Raw genomic sequence first — 16,008 nt, forward strand, 5'->3', positions numbered from 1 at the left:
GAGGTGTAAAATTCAGATCATCACTCTGCCACTTGCTAGTCATTTAATTCTCTTGCCCTGCCTCAGTTGTCCTCATCTGTAAAATGGGGATAATCTGCACCTGACTTGGTCAGCAGGTAATTGAACTCAACTCAAACTGGCTGAAAAAAAGAAAAAGGGAGAGGTAATGTGTTGGCTCATGTAATTGAAAACTCGGGGACCTGCCTCAGGTAGATCAAAGGCCCCACAAACATCCTGCATTCTCAGTTTCTTAGCTTCCCTAAGTTTCATTTTTCTTTTGGTTTGGCTTCACCCTCAGACATCCTCTTTCCTCTGGGCAGCCCTAGAAGGAGAAGAGCGTCCATGTCCCAGTTGGTCCCGCAGAAGCCCTGGATGAGCTCTGATTAACCAGAGCAGGTCATGTGAGCCTACTGAATATTAGAGGTGGGATCATCCTGCCCACCTGTCCTGACCGCTCTGGGTGTCAGTCTCCTCATCTGGAAATGGAGACATCGATGTTCATCTCCTTCTGTGATAATCAAAGGGCCATTTCCTAGGCTGATCGAAAGGGAGATTAAGACTGAAAAGCTGCAACAGAATTGCCTGTTTTTCGGAGGGAGGGAGGCGCCCACAGATGATGGGTCCAGGCCGAAGGGTCGGGGGCTGATCACAGTTGTGTTTCCTCCTTGGCCAGCCTCAGCTTGCGTTAAACATGACAGACATGGCCTAGAATCTTACAGCTCAAGGAATGCATGGTTTCTTTTGAAATCCTGTGCGTTTTATTGTATGCATTTAAAATGATTATTCTGAGAGGGGATCCCATATACTTCGCCAGACAGCTGAAGCGTCCATGGTACAAGAGAGGTCAAGAACCTTGATCTGTCAATGAAGTTTCTTCCAGCTCTGACTTTCTCAGTTGATGAATCGGTCTCTGGATGGGAAGGTGTGGGGAGAGGAAGGCATTTATTCACCAAACGGAGTCCATGACATGGAGGGTGGGTGCCCCATGGAAGCTGCTGGAGCCAAGGAACTTCCCTTACCTGGCGTCATATGTGCGGCTTGTCTGGAGAGCAGCTTCATTCTCAGGATGAAAACAGCATTAGAACTTAACTGGAGTATATGCATGTCATATATATATATATGAAATTAAACAATATATGTTATGTATTCATATATATATGACATTAAACAATCTGCATATATATTTTTCCTACTTATGAAAGTAATAGTCTTTATAGAAAATTTGGAACATAAACAAAATGATAAAGAGAGAGAAGAAAATGACCTGTAATCCCACCACTCAAAATTAACCAGGAGCATTTGGCCTCTAAGTTTTATTTCAGTTCAAAACAATACTTACGATCAATCTAGTGTGTCCTTTTGTTTCTTAATTCTTTCCACTCAGCATTGTAGCTTGCTTAGATCCCATGGTATTAAAGTACTTTTCATTTGGCTATACCGTAATTTATTTAATCAGTCTTCTATTGTTGGACATTTAGGTTGTTTCCATTTTTCAATATTAAAAGTAATGCAGCAAAGAAAAAAAAGTAATGCAGCAATGGATATATCTTTGTACATAAATACATTTGTGCAACTTCAGTGATTTCCTTAGCATATTTTCTTAGGGGTTGAATTACTGGTTTCACGGGGAAATTACAACCTTTATACATTGCATATAAACATTTATTTATCCTCTCACCGGTGGAAGGTGACAGTGCCCATTTTGACCGCACCCTTGCCAATTATAGAATATATAATTTCTTTCAGTTTTGCCAATCTCATAGGTGAAAAATGGACCTTGTTTTAATTTGCATTTCTTTGATACCTTGTGAGGTTGACCTTTTGAAAATAAGTATATTTCTTCACTTGTGAATTTATTATATGGTTTTGAATTTGATATAAAGTGTAAAGGCAAAAAGCTACCAACTCTGAGGCTTGCAAAGGCGCAGGATGAAGGGACATGCAGTTTGTGAGGGGGAGATACTGGCATCAAGGTGGCAGGAAGCCAAGGTTGCCAAGATGGCACCCCTCCCTGGGGGTCTCAGAAACCCTCCGAGGGCCACGGGAGGGGTCGGAGGTATGCTTCTGAAGTCACTCAAAGCTGAATTCAAAGTGCTTTTATTTGGTGATTGAGATCCTGGAGACACTAGCTTTATAGGTAGAAATATAGGCACACCTCGGAGATATTTTGGGTGGGGTTCCAGACCACGGCAATAAAGTGAATATTGCAATAAAGGGAGCCACATGAATTTTTTTGGTTTCCCAGTGCATATAAAAGTTATGCTTACACTATACTGTAGTCTATTAAGTGTACAACAGCATTATGTCTAAAAAAAAGTACAAACTTTAATTAAAAAATACTTTATTGCTAAAAAATGCCAACCATCATCTGAGCATTCAGTGGGTCATAGTAGTAATGTCAAAGATCACTGATCACAGACACCATAACAAATATAATAATAATGAAAATGTTTGAAATTTTGTGAGAATTACCAAAATGCGACACAGAGATATGAAGTGAGCAAATGCTGTTAGAAAAATATCCCCTATAGAATTCCTCAATGCAGCGTTGCCCCAAATCTTCAATTTGTAAAAAACAATATTTGCAAAGTGCAATAAAGCAACGTGCAATAAAATGAAGTAAATGGAAACATCAGAAATCTTAGGGGAAAAAAATGCAGATAACAATGCAGATTTCCCCTTATTGTGGTCTTGAAGATTAGAAGAGAAGCAGCATGGAAAGCTCTCCAAACAGTGCAGGCACGTAATAGTAAGTGTTCAAGGAATACAAATTATTATTATTATTGTTATTAGCAATAGTGATGGTTGTAGTAACAGTAATGGTGAGAGTTGAGACCATTATCTTGTCTGCCATCCTGGGCGAGCAACGGGGAGAGTATGGTTAGATATGCAATTCAGTCTTTAAGAAGTTGGATTTCCAAAATTTAGAGAAAAAGGACAACATGAGTCTGTAGCCAGATAATAGTAACAGCAATCACCAGACAACATTATTGCCAGCTTACTGTGGGTTTCAATGTAGCTTTCCAAGAAGTAAATATCTCATTTAAATCTCCTGGACATATCAAGAAATATAAAAGACCAAGAGAATTAAAACTCTCCCAAGGTTGTGCAGCCAGAACGAGGCAGGACTGATCTGAACACAGGCCTCTGGTTTCAGTGCCTAGACTTAGCCACCATGGCTGTGCTGCCCTCACCCTAACAGTGAAGCTGGCTGTTAGGACAAATGGGAGACTCCAAGAAGGATACAGTGGATTTTTAGAAAGCAAATTGTCCCCATAAGAAAGAAGAGACACCAGTGGGCTGCACAGTGGCTCTGTGACATGCTCGGCCTTCAACAGGGATGTGTACAAAAGAGGGGCAGAAAGGCTTCTATTCAAAGATGAATATTAAAGAGGAGCACACACTGTACAGAGGGCAGGGCTTTTAATCCATGTTCATAGCAGGAAGGACAAATGTGCTGGTTAGGAAGGAGGCTGCAGGGAGACTAGACAAGAGCCACAGGCAAAGCCACACAGTTTCCAATTGGCCTCCACCTTCCCCGGCAAGAACAGGGCCAGCAATAATGGTACACATCTGCGCTGAGAGCTTACTTGAACCGGGCACTATTCTGAGGGCTCTATGTGTACTAACTCACTGAGTTTTCTCAAAACCCCAGGAGGTGAGAACTATTGTTATTCCACTTCCCATATAAGAAACTTGCCCAAGGTGTTACATGGAAAGTAGCAGAGACAGAATTGGAATCCAGGCAACATGGGAAGGGCAAGACCAATACTCAAGGAGGAAACCAAGGCCAACAGAGACACATCACATGTACCCCAAGGGTCACATCCCAGGACTAGAGGACACTAGCTGAGTTTCCCAAGCCCATGGGAGTGGGCCTGAGATAACATGGACAGAAAGAGAAGTGCCCAAAATGGGAAAAGGGTAGATAGTCTGCTTTTGAAGACTAGACCCCATAAAGCATAGGATGCTAGGCTGGGCAGAATTGCTCAACAGATGGCTATAAGCCCTTGGCAAAGAATGCTGATTGCCAGGACCCAGCATGGGTTCCCAGGGGACAAATCCTGCCCAAGTATTCAGCTGTCTTCAGGGGACACTATGACCCAGTATTTCTTTCTTTTTTTTTAATTGAAGTATAGTTGATGTACAATATTACATAATTTTACAGGTGTACAACATAGTGATTCACAATTTTTAAAGGTTATATTCCATTTATAGTTTCTACAAAATACTGGCTATATTCCCTGTGTTGTACAATATATCATTGTAGCTTATTTGCTTTAAACATAATAGTTTGTACTTCTTAATCTCCTACCCCAATCTTGCCCCTCCCACCCACTGGTAACCACTAGTTTGTTCTCTATATCTGTGAGTCTGTTTCTTTTTTTGTTATATTCACTAGTTTGTGACCCAGTAGTTCTTCTAATCTGCCCCCTTGTCATTCACGAGGGCAGCCCTCCTCAATGACATCCCTCCTGACACAGGATTCTCCACAAGACCCCACACCTATGCATCTCCACGGGGGAAGTGGGCCAGAACCTCTGGGGTGATAGATGCTGTTGGAAAACGTCCTAGGAGTTTCCACTGGCTGTGACTCACTGCCGTAAACAGAGCGTATCACAATTGTAAAGGACACTTGACAAAATCTCACCCTGTGTTTGGGCCAAAATGGAGACGTGTGAACTGGTGAAGTGGACTTGTAACTGGTCAAGTAATCAGGTGCTTAACAAATTGATGTGAGCATGGGAGAAAGCCTCTGCCTTGTGCCCATACCTGCTCCCATTCTGTACTGCTCAGTGTGTTTTCTTATTGACATGGATAATGACACGGAAAATATGTATTCTCTTTCGGTTCAAAAACTCAACTGCATGAGTTCAAGGTGAGGCACATCTGGCTTGACTGGAATTTTGTGTGGCATCGGCTCAGAGTTTTAGCTGATCTCAAGGACATCATGGCCGCAAAGTGATGGAGCTGCCAAAAGACTCCTGTAATTTTGGGTTGTGTTAGCAGAGGTGAAGTGCTCAGATCATGGGAGGTTACGATTTTAATCACTGAATCATTCAAGCTGGTCGGAGTGGAGCTGTAACACGTTTAATACAGGATGACAGAGTCTCAAGAGATTATCTTTACCAATGGCAATATATCCAGAGATCCGTTGATGAGAATGGGATTCTAGAATCTTGTGAGATGGGCAGAGGTTACCTTGGAGATGACAGGATTTGGGAAAGGAGTCATATATCCCTTAATTTATTCAAAGAATGTATGAGTAGGAGAGAGGAACACACACACACACACACACACACACACACGCACGAAAGCAGGCATGGACCCATTACAATAAAAAATTCCAATAGCAGCATCTGTACCTACCTCATTGCTCTCCATCTGGCTGCAAAATGATTTGGCTTGTGTCTTTCTTCCTCTCTAGCATGTGCTAGTCATACCTACTCATCTCTGTATCCCCAGCTCCTAGTAAGTCCTGGCCCACAACAGCTATTGAGTCAACACCTGGTGAACTGAACAGAATGGAAATGAACATCAGAGCTGCCCAACAGCAGAATAAACAAGGGCTGCCATAAGGTAGTGAGTACCGGAAGGGTTCAAGCAGAACCCGGCTAACTCCACGCCGGGGATACCGAGTGGTCAGCCTAACTGTAACATTTGACTTAAGTGAGCCCACCCTGATGGTCTATGGCTCTGTTTTCTTATTACCCCATGATCAAGACAATATGGTTATCACACTTGCTAAATCCACCTGCTTTTGCCAGTTGGGGCCACATGGCATCTTGCCTCCCAGGTTTAGGGTGCCCTGTCTCATAGGGGTTTAAGCCCTGGGGCCCGAGGCCACAGACAGGGACCTTGGTGGAGGCTCAATTGTCCAGCCAGATTGGACACGTCATTGACAGGTCACCATTGACCAACACCATGGGCCTACAGAAGCCCTGGGGGCTGTGAGCTGTGTCTGAAACATCAGGTTCTATTCTATATACCAGGAAGGGGGAGCAGAGGCATGGCTAATTCCAAGCCATGGATAACTCAGGATTTGAATTTGGCTATGAAATAGTGTCTCGCTTTTATTTTTTTAAATCAGATAATTAGCTCCCTAATTATCTAATGGTTTTTGCTGACTTCCCAAGCCATTTGCCTTCCCTGAGTACACACGGCTGAGCCCTGCCGGCAGCCCTGGGTCATGCTGGACACGTACAGTCCACGAGTGGGGCCTGGCCTGTTTCCCGTGTGACTGGGGAGGGCCAGCTCCCCCATCTGTCTGCCCCAGGGCCTGCCCTTTCAGGAAGTGGCTAGCATTAATGGGGACAGTGTCAGGGGGTGGGGGGGAGTCATTGAGGGGAAGAGGAAGGATGGCGAGAGGGGAGTCAGAAAGAAGGGGGCCTCCCCTCTCCCATGAGAAAGCAGAAGCCCATCCCAGCTCTGCCTCATCCCCCGCGTGACATGGTAAGTTAAGTGCCCTGCATGTCATTAGCAGCCCAAATGACATTCACAAACAATTGCCTCCAGGCATGATGTTGGAACAGTCCCCAGGAGGGCCAGCAGAACAGCCAGCATACTTCTATAGCACAGTGTGGAATTAGCCAGGATGCAGCTTTGTCTTTGTGCAGGTTATTCTGCTGTCATCATCTCCGTGTAGAAAAAGTGAGGGGTTATGAGGCAAGAGACCTGAAGGTGGTAGAAGATAGTAGCCATTCCATGCCCCGCCCCCCCAATTATCTTCAGACCCCCCCTTTCCATGCCATATTCTTCCATGATTGTCAGACATACTCCCCACCTTGGGGGAGACTGAACCACCCCACAGAGTTTTGCAGGGCTGGGTTGGGGCATTGTTTTTTTTTTACTGTTGCTCTGTTTCCCATCTGGGGAAAGAATAAAATGGCAGATTCAGCCAGTTTCTACCCTATCAGAATCTTATGAATCAACACCTCAGTTGGTCCCCCCTACCCCATGAAAATGTAGCCTTCTCCACCTTGGGGTGGAGGGAAATTTACTGATGAACCTGGGATCTTGTGGATATGGGGAGAAACTGCTAGGGACAGGTGCTCCCTAAAGGAAGGGTCATGCCATATGCAAAACCTGACACCTATGCAGGGGGAATGTTCTTTGACTCAGCTGCTTCTTTGACATCTCAGCTTCTCCTGAAACAGTGGATTGAACCCTGACAGGCAGAGGAAAAAAGGTGTAAAGGAGGAAATTGGGGTGGGTGGGGTAGAAAGATCCCCGGCAACTCCCTGGTCAGAGCCAGATCAGCCTGCCTTGGGTTTTATATTTTTCTAAATTTCTTTTATATTGCTTGACAATTGAAATCTGATATCCACAAGCAGAGATGGACAGGACAAATATTATACCCATTTTATAGATGGTGAAACTAAGTCTTTAATGAATTGAGTGGATTTCCCAAGGTTCCACAAAGCAAAGACTAGAAATGTGGTGCCCTACATCCAATGCCAGGTACCATGCTGTGGGGCACATCTCACTGATATCTCAAGGAGTTTTCCTTAAGGCTGGAGACTTGGGCTGAGGGACACCAACTATAACTTCTTTTTCTTGGAAGGATGGGGTAACCCACTGGGAGTCTGCTGAGATTTTCTCTTCCAGCTTTAGTTGCTTTCCCCACATTTCTAAGGCCTAGCCGTAGCAATTAGGATGAATAGAAAACTTAACCTAATGAGATTTAAGTTCATAAGGGTTTATGTCTCTTGTGTAAGAGAAGTCCAGTGGAAGAGAGTTTAGCCTGGGTTTCTGGGAAGCATGGCCACCGAGGGCCCAGCTCCTGCCTCTCTGATCTGCCATCCTCAGCACATAGTTTCTGTTCTTAAGGTTCCCTCATGGTGCAAAATGGCTGCTGGCACTCTAGCTTTCACATCTCTTTTCTATACAGCAGGAAAGATAAAAAGCAGAAGGGCCAGAGGGCAAAGGGGAGGAGGTTCTCTGAAGCTCTACCCAATAACTTCTGCTTATATCTCTTTTGGCCACACATGTCTGCAAGGGAGGCTGGGAAATGTAGTTTTTTAAAACTAGGCACAATGCACTGCCAGTAATATAGAGACGACAAAGAGGCAGCTAGCACTTCTAGAACCTGAGTTTGCACCCTAACTCTACCATTTACTAGTCTTGGGATCATGGGCAAAACACTGCATCACTGTCAGTCTCTGTTTTCTTGTCTGTAAAATGGGAACAGAGATTCCTTTCTGCATATGTTATATAGACAGTGGCATGAACTGAATGAGATCACCTATTTGAAAGTGCATCTTTCATAGTCAACTGTGAAGTACAGGATACGTATCATTACTCATTGTTATTAGGAGCCTATCCACTTTCCTTTCTTAGCCCCCTCTTTTTGTCCCTGTTCTCCAGGCTTCTTCTTGCAGCTCCATTCTTCAAAACCTTATTCTAAGAGAACTGTAAACTGGGAAAACAATCTGATAGAGATTTAAGAGATCAAGGTGTAAGGTGTCACCCCTTTCAGAAATCTTTGCAGTTCAATTGGAAACTCTGAAAGACCCAAAGCAGTGAATCTCTAATGGTGGAATTTCAAAACCCACAGCAAGTTTGTGCATAGGAGAGAAATTTTTCAGGGGTGCCTTCCAAGAGCATCTCAAATCATATCACCACTTTATCATCCTGCCCCTCCTGCTCTGCACAAGAAGATGACTCCACTCAGATTCAAAAACCTTCAGGGCACCTGTTCAGAAGTGACTAAATTCTCTACTTGTCATTCCTTCATTATTCTCAAAAAGTTCTGTCTGATGACATCTTCGAAGGGAGAAATAATTAGCAGGAGTAAAGGGAGTAGAATTGTGCATCCAGTCTACCTTTCTTTTGGAATGTGGCTTTTCCCCCTCTAGTAAGTGAGAACCAGAGAACCAGTCCCTTGTTAATTTTATATACATTTGGTTGGTTTGGGGGTGGGGGTGGGGATATTACTTATTTCTCACCAGGAAATTACCAAAGAAGGTTTATAGAGGGAGGGGCTAGGCTTGAGGAGTGTCTGGGACTTGGGGATCATGCTGGTGGTGGCAGCCATCAGAATGACACCAAACACAAACACTCATCTGACAACTAGAATTTCCCCCAAACATGTTCACAGCAGCCAGCTCCTTTCAGCCTCGTAACAGCTCCAGGAGAACTGTGGGTCGGGGAAGTGTGAAACCCAGGCATTCTGACCTGGAGCCTGAGGTTTCCCACCACCCCAGTGTTCCCCAAGCCTAGCTGTGCACCGGAATCCATGGGGAGCTGTATCCTCTCTCCAAGGGATCCTGAGTCAGCTTGGGGTGGGGCCCAGGCATCCGTGTCGTTAAAGCTCCCCCAGTGACTCTGATGTGTGTTCAGCATTGGGCTGTTGTACCTAGGGAATGGGCGGTACTGGTGGGCAGAGCTGCTGTAAATCCCACGGCTGGGGTTTGGTCTCTGAACTTCTGGTGAGGGAAGAAGTCAGGAGACCTGGGTTCCCATCCCGCTCTACCTTGCCCTGGTCATCTCACCACTCTGAGACTTTGCTTCATCTATAACATTGAAATACAAACCCCTTCAAATGGGGTTATCTCCAAAGAGGTAAAGTATGTGAAACATTTAGGAAACAAAAGCATCTTGTGCATTTTAGTTGCTGGAGTCATTTTTCTCACCCCTCAGCTGAGGCTTAGTGATTAATACCAGGAGGATCGAATCCAGGGCTCCAGACGTGGTCTCTTATCCCCCTCCCTTTCCTTCTCTGAGCCTCAGGCTTCTCATCTGCAGAATGGGGATGATAATAACTCACAAGGATGTTGTGAAATGATAAAAGATGTAAGACGTGAAGAAGAGCATCTTCAGATAGTGTGAAGTGCTTCTCGTAGCAAAGATCTGACTGTAGTGGTTTGACAAAATTGGGGGTTTGTTTCTGTCATGTAATGGAATTCCAGAGGGATATAGCTCAGGGCTGGTATGGGAGTTCCATGGACCTCAGGGACTGAAGCTCCTTCTTAGGTCAGTTGCAGTCTTTTAACATGTGGCTCACTGACCCTTCCCCCTGGGACTTCCTCAGGTGTGCCCAGCCCACAGGGAGGGCAGCTGAAGTGCAGGAGAGTTGACGTCCCCAGGAGCAGCCCCACCCTATGCCAGAGGGAGTTGGAGGATTAACACCCCAGCTTCCTCCCCCAGGGGGAAAGAAGAAGGACAGCTGAGGCATGTTCTGTGCTGTCTCCCAGAGGGTCCCAGTAGGACTGAGCCCAGATTGCTCACAAGGGTAAGTTGCTTAGCGAAACAGCCTGTTTGGCCTTTCTTCCCCATTCCAGAGAATCCTGGGCCCACCTCCCAAATAAACTACTGGCACTCAAATCTTCATCTTAGAGTCTGCTCCCGGGAAAGCCCAACTAAGACAGGTACCAACCTTCTGGATGAGTCAGCCCCTTTAAAGAGTCCCCCAGAAGTCCCACCCAATGACTCCTGCTTCCATCTCATTGTGTTTCCTCAGTCCACGTCAGAGTCTGAGAAAGTTGGTCATTTGTTCAGGCATGTTGCTTTCCCAAATAAAATCAGGGCTCTGCAGGGGAGTTAGAAGAAGAGGATGGATGTTGGGCAGGAGTGCAACCGCCACAGAGCCGTATGGGCGAAAGCGTCCGTGACATCCACGTCTCTTGGCACCTGCCCACAAAATCCCGGGAGCCAGTAGCCAGTGTGTAGTTTAGCTGAGGCCAGCCTGGGAAGGAAGTTGATCTGGGCTGATTTTCTGCCACTCTGTGAGTGCTCTTTTCTCATCTCTAGAGACACTGAGACAGAGAGAGAAGCCGAGAGGGATGTCTGAGTTCTTGCCAATTAGGCCTGTGGTCTGGCATGTGTGTGTGTGACGAGAGTGGGCACCCCGTAGGTGACAGAAGGGTTCCAAACGTGAAGTCAGATTAATGCCCATCATCTTCAGAGCCTCAGAGGTGGTGGGGGGTGGTGAGCCAGCAGAATCACACAAAACCACAGACTGTGATATGCCAGCCCAAGGTGAAAGCAGGGCCACGGAGACATGCAAAATGCATGAACAAGCTCATTAACTATTTACAAAAGAGAGCTATTTCTAGCGGGGCTGGGCTGCAAAGATGGGCTCCCACTTGTGCTGTGGCTGCAGGGCTGATGCTGTGGGTGGGAGTACTGGTCCAGATGTGGGAACTAACTGCTGTTGCATCGTCAAGAAGGTACTTGTTCAGAAATTAAACATCACACGGAACTATAAGACACTTAACCTTCTAACCAGGTAATTAGCTAGTGATGATACTAAGTTAAGGGGCATTTCAGTTTAGTAATTAGCCACCTAAAAGGTGAAAATGTAAATGAACTTGCTTGGTGAACTTGATCCACTTGAGCTTTTTCATGAGCTAATGGAAGTGCATTCACATGCCTGGGTTGGAGGGGTGTATTCTGTGGCTGGATGGGGCAGAGCTTCTGGGAGCAGGTGGAGTGAGGTATAAGCTATGTCCTGGGGAGTAGGTGGGATTTGGAAGGAAGAGGGGAGGGGTTAGCTGTTTTAGGTGGAAGCAATAAAGAGGCCGAGGCAGGAATGATCAGCCCTGGTCAAGGACCCCTGAGAGCCCCAGTGTATTAGTCAGTGTCACCACAATAATGCTGTGTGACAAACAAGTTCAAAATCTATGTGGCATACAACCTATTGAATCTTCTTACTTGTGGGTCTGCAGGTCGGTTGGAGTTCACCTGGTCTCAGCTGGGCTGGGCTCCAGACTCCGGGTCTGGTTTAGATCTTCTCTGTGTATCTCATTCTGGAGCCCAGGTAGGGTGTAGTGGCCATCCAGAGTATGTTCTTCTCATGGTGAGAGCAGAAATGCAAGTGGGCAGGTGAAGAAGCAAACATCAAGCCTCTGCTGGCATTACGTCTGCTAAATCCCATGGGCCAAAGCAAGTTACAAGGCCAAGCAGGGCATGCATATCACCCACCGTCAGGCCACGGCAAGGCTGTGGAGGTTTTATCTTATTAAAGAGAAGTGAAGAAACAGGTCCAACAGCTCAGTCTACCACACCTGGCTTACCTGGTGGAAAGGCTCTCTCCAGTGCAGTGGTTCTCAGACTTGAGCACGCATCAGAATCACCTGGCAGACTTGTTAGCACACTGATACAGGGCCCAACCCCCCTGAGCTCCTGACTCATTCAGTCTGGAGTGGGGTCGGAGAATCTGCAGTTCTAATGCATTCTCCCAGTGATGCTGAGCTGTCCATCTGGGGGCCACTCTTTGAGACCCTCTGGTCTAGGGAAATAATAAGACGTTTGTTCAGAGAGGATGGAAGAGGGCAGACAGAGGGTGGCCTTGAGTGTCACACACAATAGCTATATTTACTGAGCCCTTACTACATTCTAGATATTGTTTTAAAGATGTGTTGGGTAACTTATTCTCTTATTTGGTACATTAACCCTGTGAGGTATGATATTGCCATTTGACAGATGAAGACTCTGAGCCATAGGGAGGTGACATGACTTACAAGGTCCCCCAGCTTGGAGGTGGTGGAGCTGGAGTTTGTAGCCAGTGCTCTGTCCTGACTTCAGGATTTCTCCTGTTGGCAGTGGGGAACCATGGTCAAGTTCTGAGGGGAGAAATGACCTGTGGTGGAGAAACTCTGGATCTGGAACTGAATAGTCTAGGCACAAACCACACTTTGATGTTTGTATCTAGACTATTATTTATTCAATCAGTAAATACTTATTTTGTGTCTGCTTTGGGGTAGAATCTAGTCAAGACCATAGGGTTAGAACAAGATAGGCAAAGTCCTTGTCTACAAGGAGCTTACATTCTTATGGAGGAGAGGGATGAAAAAATTTAAATGTGCACTAGGAAGAAAAATAAGTAGTGTAAGGAGACAGAGACTGGGGAGCTGCTGTTTTATATGGGTGGTCAGAGATGGCCTCTCTAAAGAGTGAACTTGGAACAGAGACCTGAATGGAGTGACAGGAAGAGCCATGCAGTGGAAACAGCAAGTGCAAAGGCCCTTAGGGTAGGATGCTGGGGACGCAGCAAGACTCCAGTGAGCCTGGAGGAAGGGTGACAGTGAATGAGGTTAGAGAACTGGATGGGGCTGCATCATGTAGGGCCTCACAGGCCATGGCGAGGCCTTGGACTTTATCTGGAATGGGATGGGAGCCATTGGGTGGTTGAACACTGGAGAGTGGCATGATGTGACTAAGAAAGAAGATTCTGGCAGCTGGGTGGAAAAGAGACTATAGTGGGCAGGGGTGGAAGCAGGGAGATCAGGTACAGGATGGTTTCAGGGGTCTTAGCAATGTCTTGAGACCCTCCTGCTCCTTAATGTCAACATCCATAAAATGCGGGGAAGGACCCCTTCCACCAAAATTTCCCGTTTGGGCTTGTTATGACGGTGGAGGGATGTCAGGGCGTGGGCACGTGAGTGAGCAGGAAGTACTCAGGGAACAAAGCGGCATTTTGTGATGATTTTTCTGGCAGACTCCTTGGGGCTGCATCTCCCTGGCCCGGGAACCTCACTGAGGCCCAACCCACAGCCACAGCGGAGAGGAGTTTCCCATCTCCCCCTCCAGAGCATCACAGCTCACCCATCACTGTCCCAGCTCCTCAGTCATCACCCCCCTCCCCCCAGGTCCTCTCACTCTGATAGGGAGCAATTATTTATGTTCTTGTTTAATTAGCTCATTAGACATGTGCTGCAGTATTTCTGAGAATAAATCTCCCTCTCTAGTGGCTCTTAAGAGCGTTTTTTGCTGGTGCCTGGCTGCAACAATTGGGGTGGCGTTTGTGGGTGTGAGGGTGGCCAGTGGTCAGGGGCTGGGTGACCTGTGTTCTGTCTCCTGGGGTGTGTGTGTGGACAGGTGCGGAGGCTGCTGAGGTCCTGGGCATGGAGACAGGATCTTAGAAGCTGAAATGGTGGCGGCAGCCGGCACTGAACACCAGAGAGATATTTTTACCACCCGTCAGAATGCCACCGTTTATGAGCCAGTGCCAGGGGCTGGTTCCCAAGGCTGCTTTTCCGCCAAGCTTTGACTGTTGATCTAAAGAAGGTCTGAGTGGAACAGGGAGGCTTTGAAAATTCCCAGGTTGGCTAGGCTGGTGTTCAGCAGTCCTTTCCCTCAGGCAGGGGGGCTGGAAAGAAGCTTCTGTCCTGCAGCAGAAGTGAGTGGGTGGAAGCCACCTTCCTGAGGTCGGGAAGGGAATGCCCAGGTCCAGACCCAAACTCCAGTCTCCCTCGTCCTGCCTAGAGTGGGCCTAGGAATGGAATCCCATCCAAAAATACTGCCTTCACAAAAGATCAGAAGATCTGAAATCCCACCATTAGAGATGTGTTTCTTTGCATTTGTCATGGGAGATACTCAAGTGGTTTCCTCTGGGACTGGCCAACAGAGGATGCAGACATGATGGAGGGCACAGTGGAGGCTCTAACAGGAGGAGGGAGAGGGGGTCAGGAAGGGGTCATCAGGCATCCTCAAAGCCTAGTTCCCTTGTGTGGACACATTGCCAAGGGCTTGAGAGAGCTCAGGGAGAGGGAGGAAAAGCCAAGGTCTGGGGACCAATTCAGCTGTTCATTTGCTAAAACTCTCTTGTGACTCTGTTCTTCTATCTTTAAAATGGGCCTAGTTCTTGCTACTCTCATAGACTGAAAAAAGTCCAGAGTGAAAAGGGGGCAGTTCAAAGTCATCCAGGCCAGCCCTCTCCTTTGTTCATGAATCCTTATGATGCCCACCACCCTTCCTACTGATCACCCCCACTCCTACCACCTCCTTGGGATGCTGACTGGCCCACATGGGGATAACTTCCAGACACAGGAACCTGCCCTCTTTTTTATTCAAGAGCCCAGACCACTGCTGGATGCCTTTAAGCTAAGAAGTTTTTTCTTACAGGCCCCAAACTCCATCTCCCTCTACCTCCTAGCCTTAGATTCTGTCTTCATTCTCATCAGGAATAAAACTCATTCTTCTTCCATAATATGTCTATTTATTTTTTACAGATAATTCTCATGGTTCACCTAGTGCTATTTGTTTCAAATGCAACGTCTTCCCTCCCTGCCACCATCCATTTTTGCCTTTTACTTTTAGTCATTCAAGAGGTATTTATGATGCTGGGTCTGGGCCACTCACGGGGAAGACAGCTGAGAATGGGACACCCCTGCCCTCCTGCAGCTCGCATTTCCCAGGGAGACAAGCATTAAAGGACTAGGTACTTGTGTAGTCACTGATTCAGATACTACAGCTGTGATAAGCTGTGTGAGCCTATAAGAGCCTGGGGCGGTCAGGGAAGGCTTCCTGGAGGAGGTGACCCAGAAGGTCAAGTAGGAGGGCAATCAGTGAAGAGTTGTGGGAGGCATTACAGGTAAAGGGCTGTCATGTTTGTCCCTGGAGCAGGAAGGGACCTGGGGTGTGTCCTGTGGCACATCTCCTGGTCCCTTGCCTCAGATGTGTACCAGGTTGTGCCATCCCTTTGCATGTGTGGGATCCAACAGTGGGCAGTATGCTGGATGTGGCCTGACCAGAGCAAAGTGGACTGGGGCAGTTCCTCATGGGCCGAGGGTGCCCCTCATCTGAAGGCAGCCTCAGCCCCACTGGCCTCCTCTGGTCCAAGTCCCACACTGAAAGGGTGGCCCTAACAAAGCCCCTCCCCTCACATGTTCTGAGGCCATCACGCCCCCTCCTCCCTAGGCTCTTCCCAAGATGAAGTGGCCCAGCACTGTGTGGCAACCTGGTGGGTATGTAGGGGTTATAAGTGAGGTTACTGTTTGGACATCACAGCAAACATCCTGGGGTCCTCTAGTTCAAGCCTTCTTGCTGGCTCATGATCTGCCATAAAACATTTTAAAAATTTACTCATCTCGTTTTATATGTGTTTTTATGTTGCAAGGCCCTTTATAAACTTGGTTGGAGGTTGGTGGATTATAAATCACAAAACCAATTGATGGGGCTTAGGTCAAAAGTGCCAAGTGATTGCAGATGGTTTCTCCTCCAGTAATGGTGATGATAATAAGCGCCGACCTTTCTGAGAAATGATTACGTGCCAGGTGCTCTTCT

General features: G+C 46.7%; 1 protein-coding gene across 2 annotated transcripts in view; it reads left to right on the forward strand.

The window, feature by feature from the left end:
• Positions 1-16,008, forward strand: part of LRFN2 (leucine rich repeat and fibronectin type III domain containing 2) — a 192,250-nt gene that overhangs the window by 143,572 nt on the left and 32,670 nt on the right. The window lies entirely within an intron of this gene.

The sequence above is a fragment of the Balaenoptera physalus genome, assembly GCF_965194825.1.
Source record: "Balaenoptera physalus genome assembly, chromosome: 11".
In the NCBI taxonomy this organism is placed as follows: Eukaryota; Metazoa; Chordata; class Mammalia; order Artiodactyla; family Balaenopteridae; genus Balaenoptera; species Balaenoptera physalus.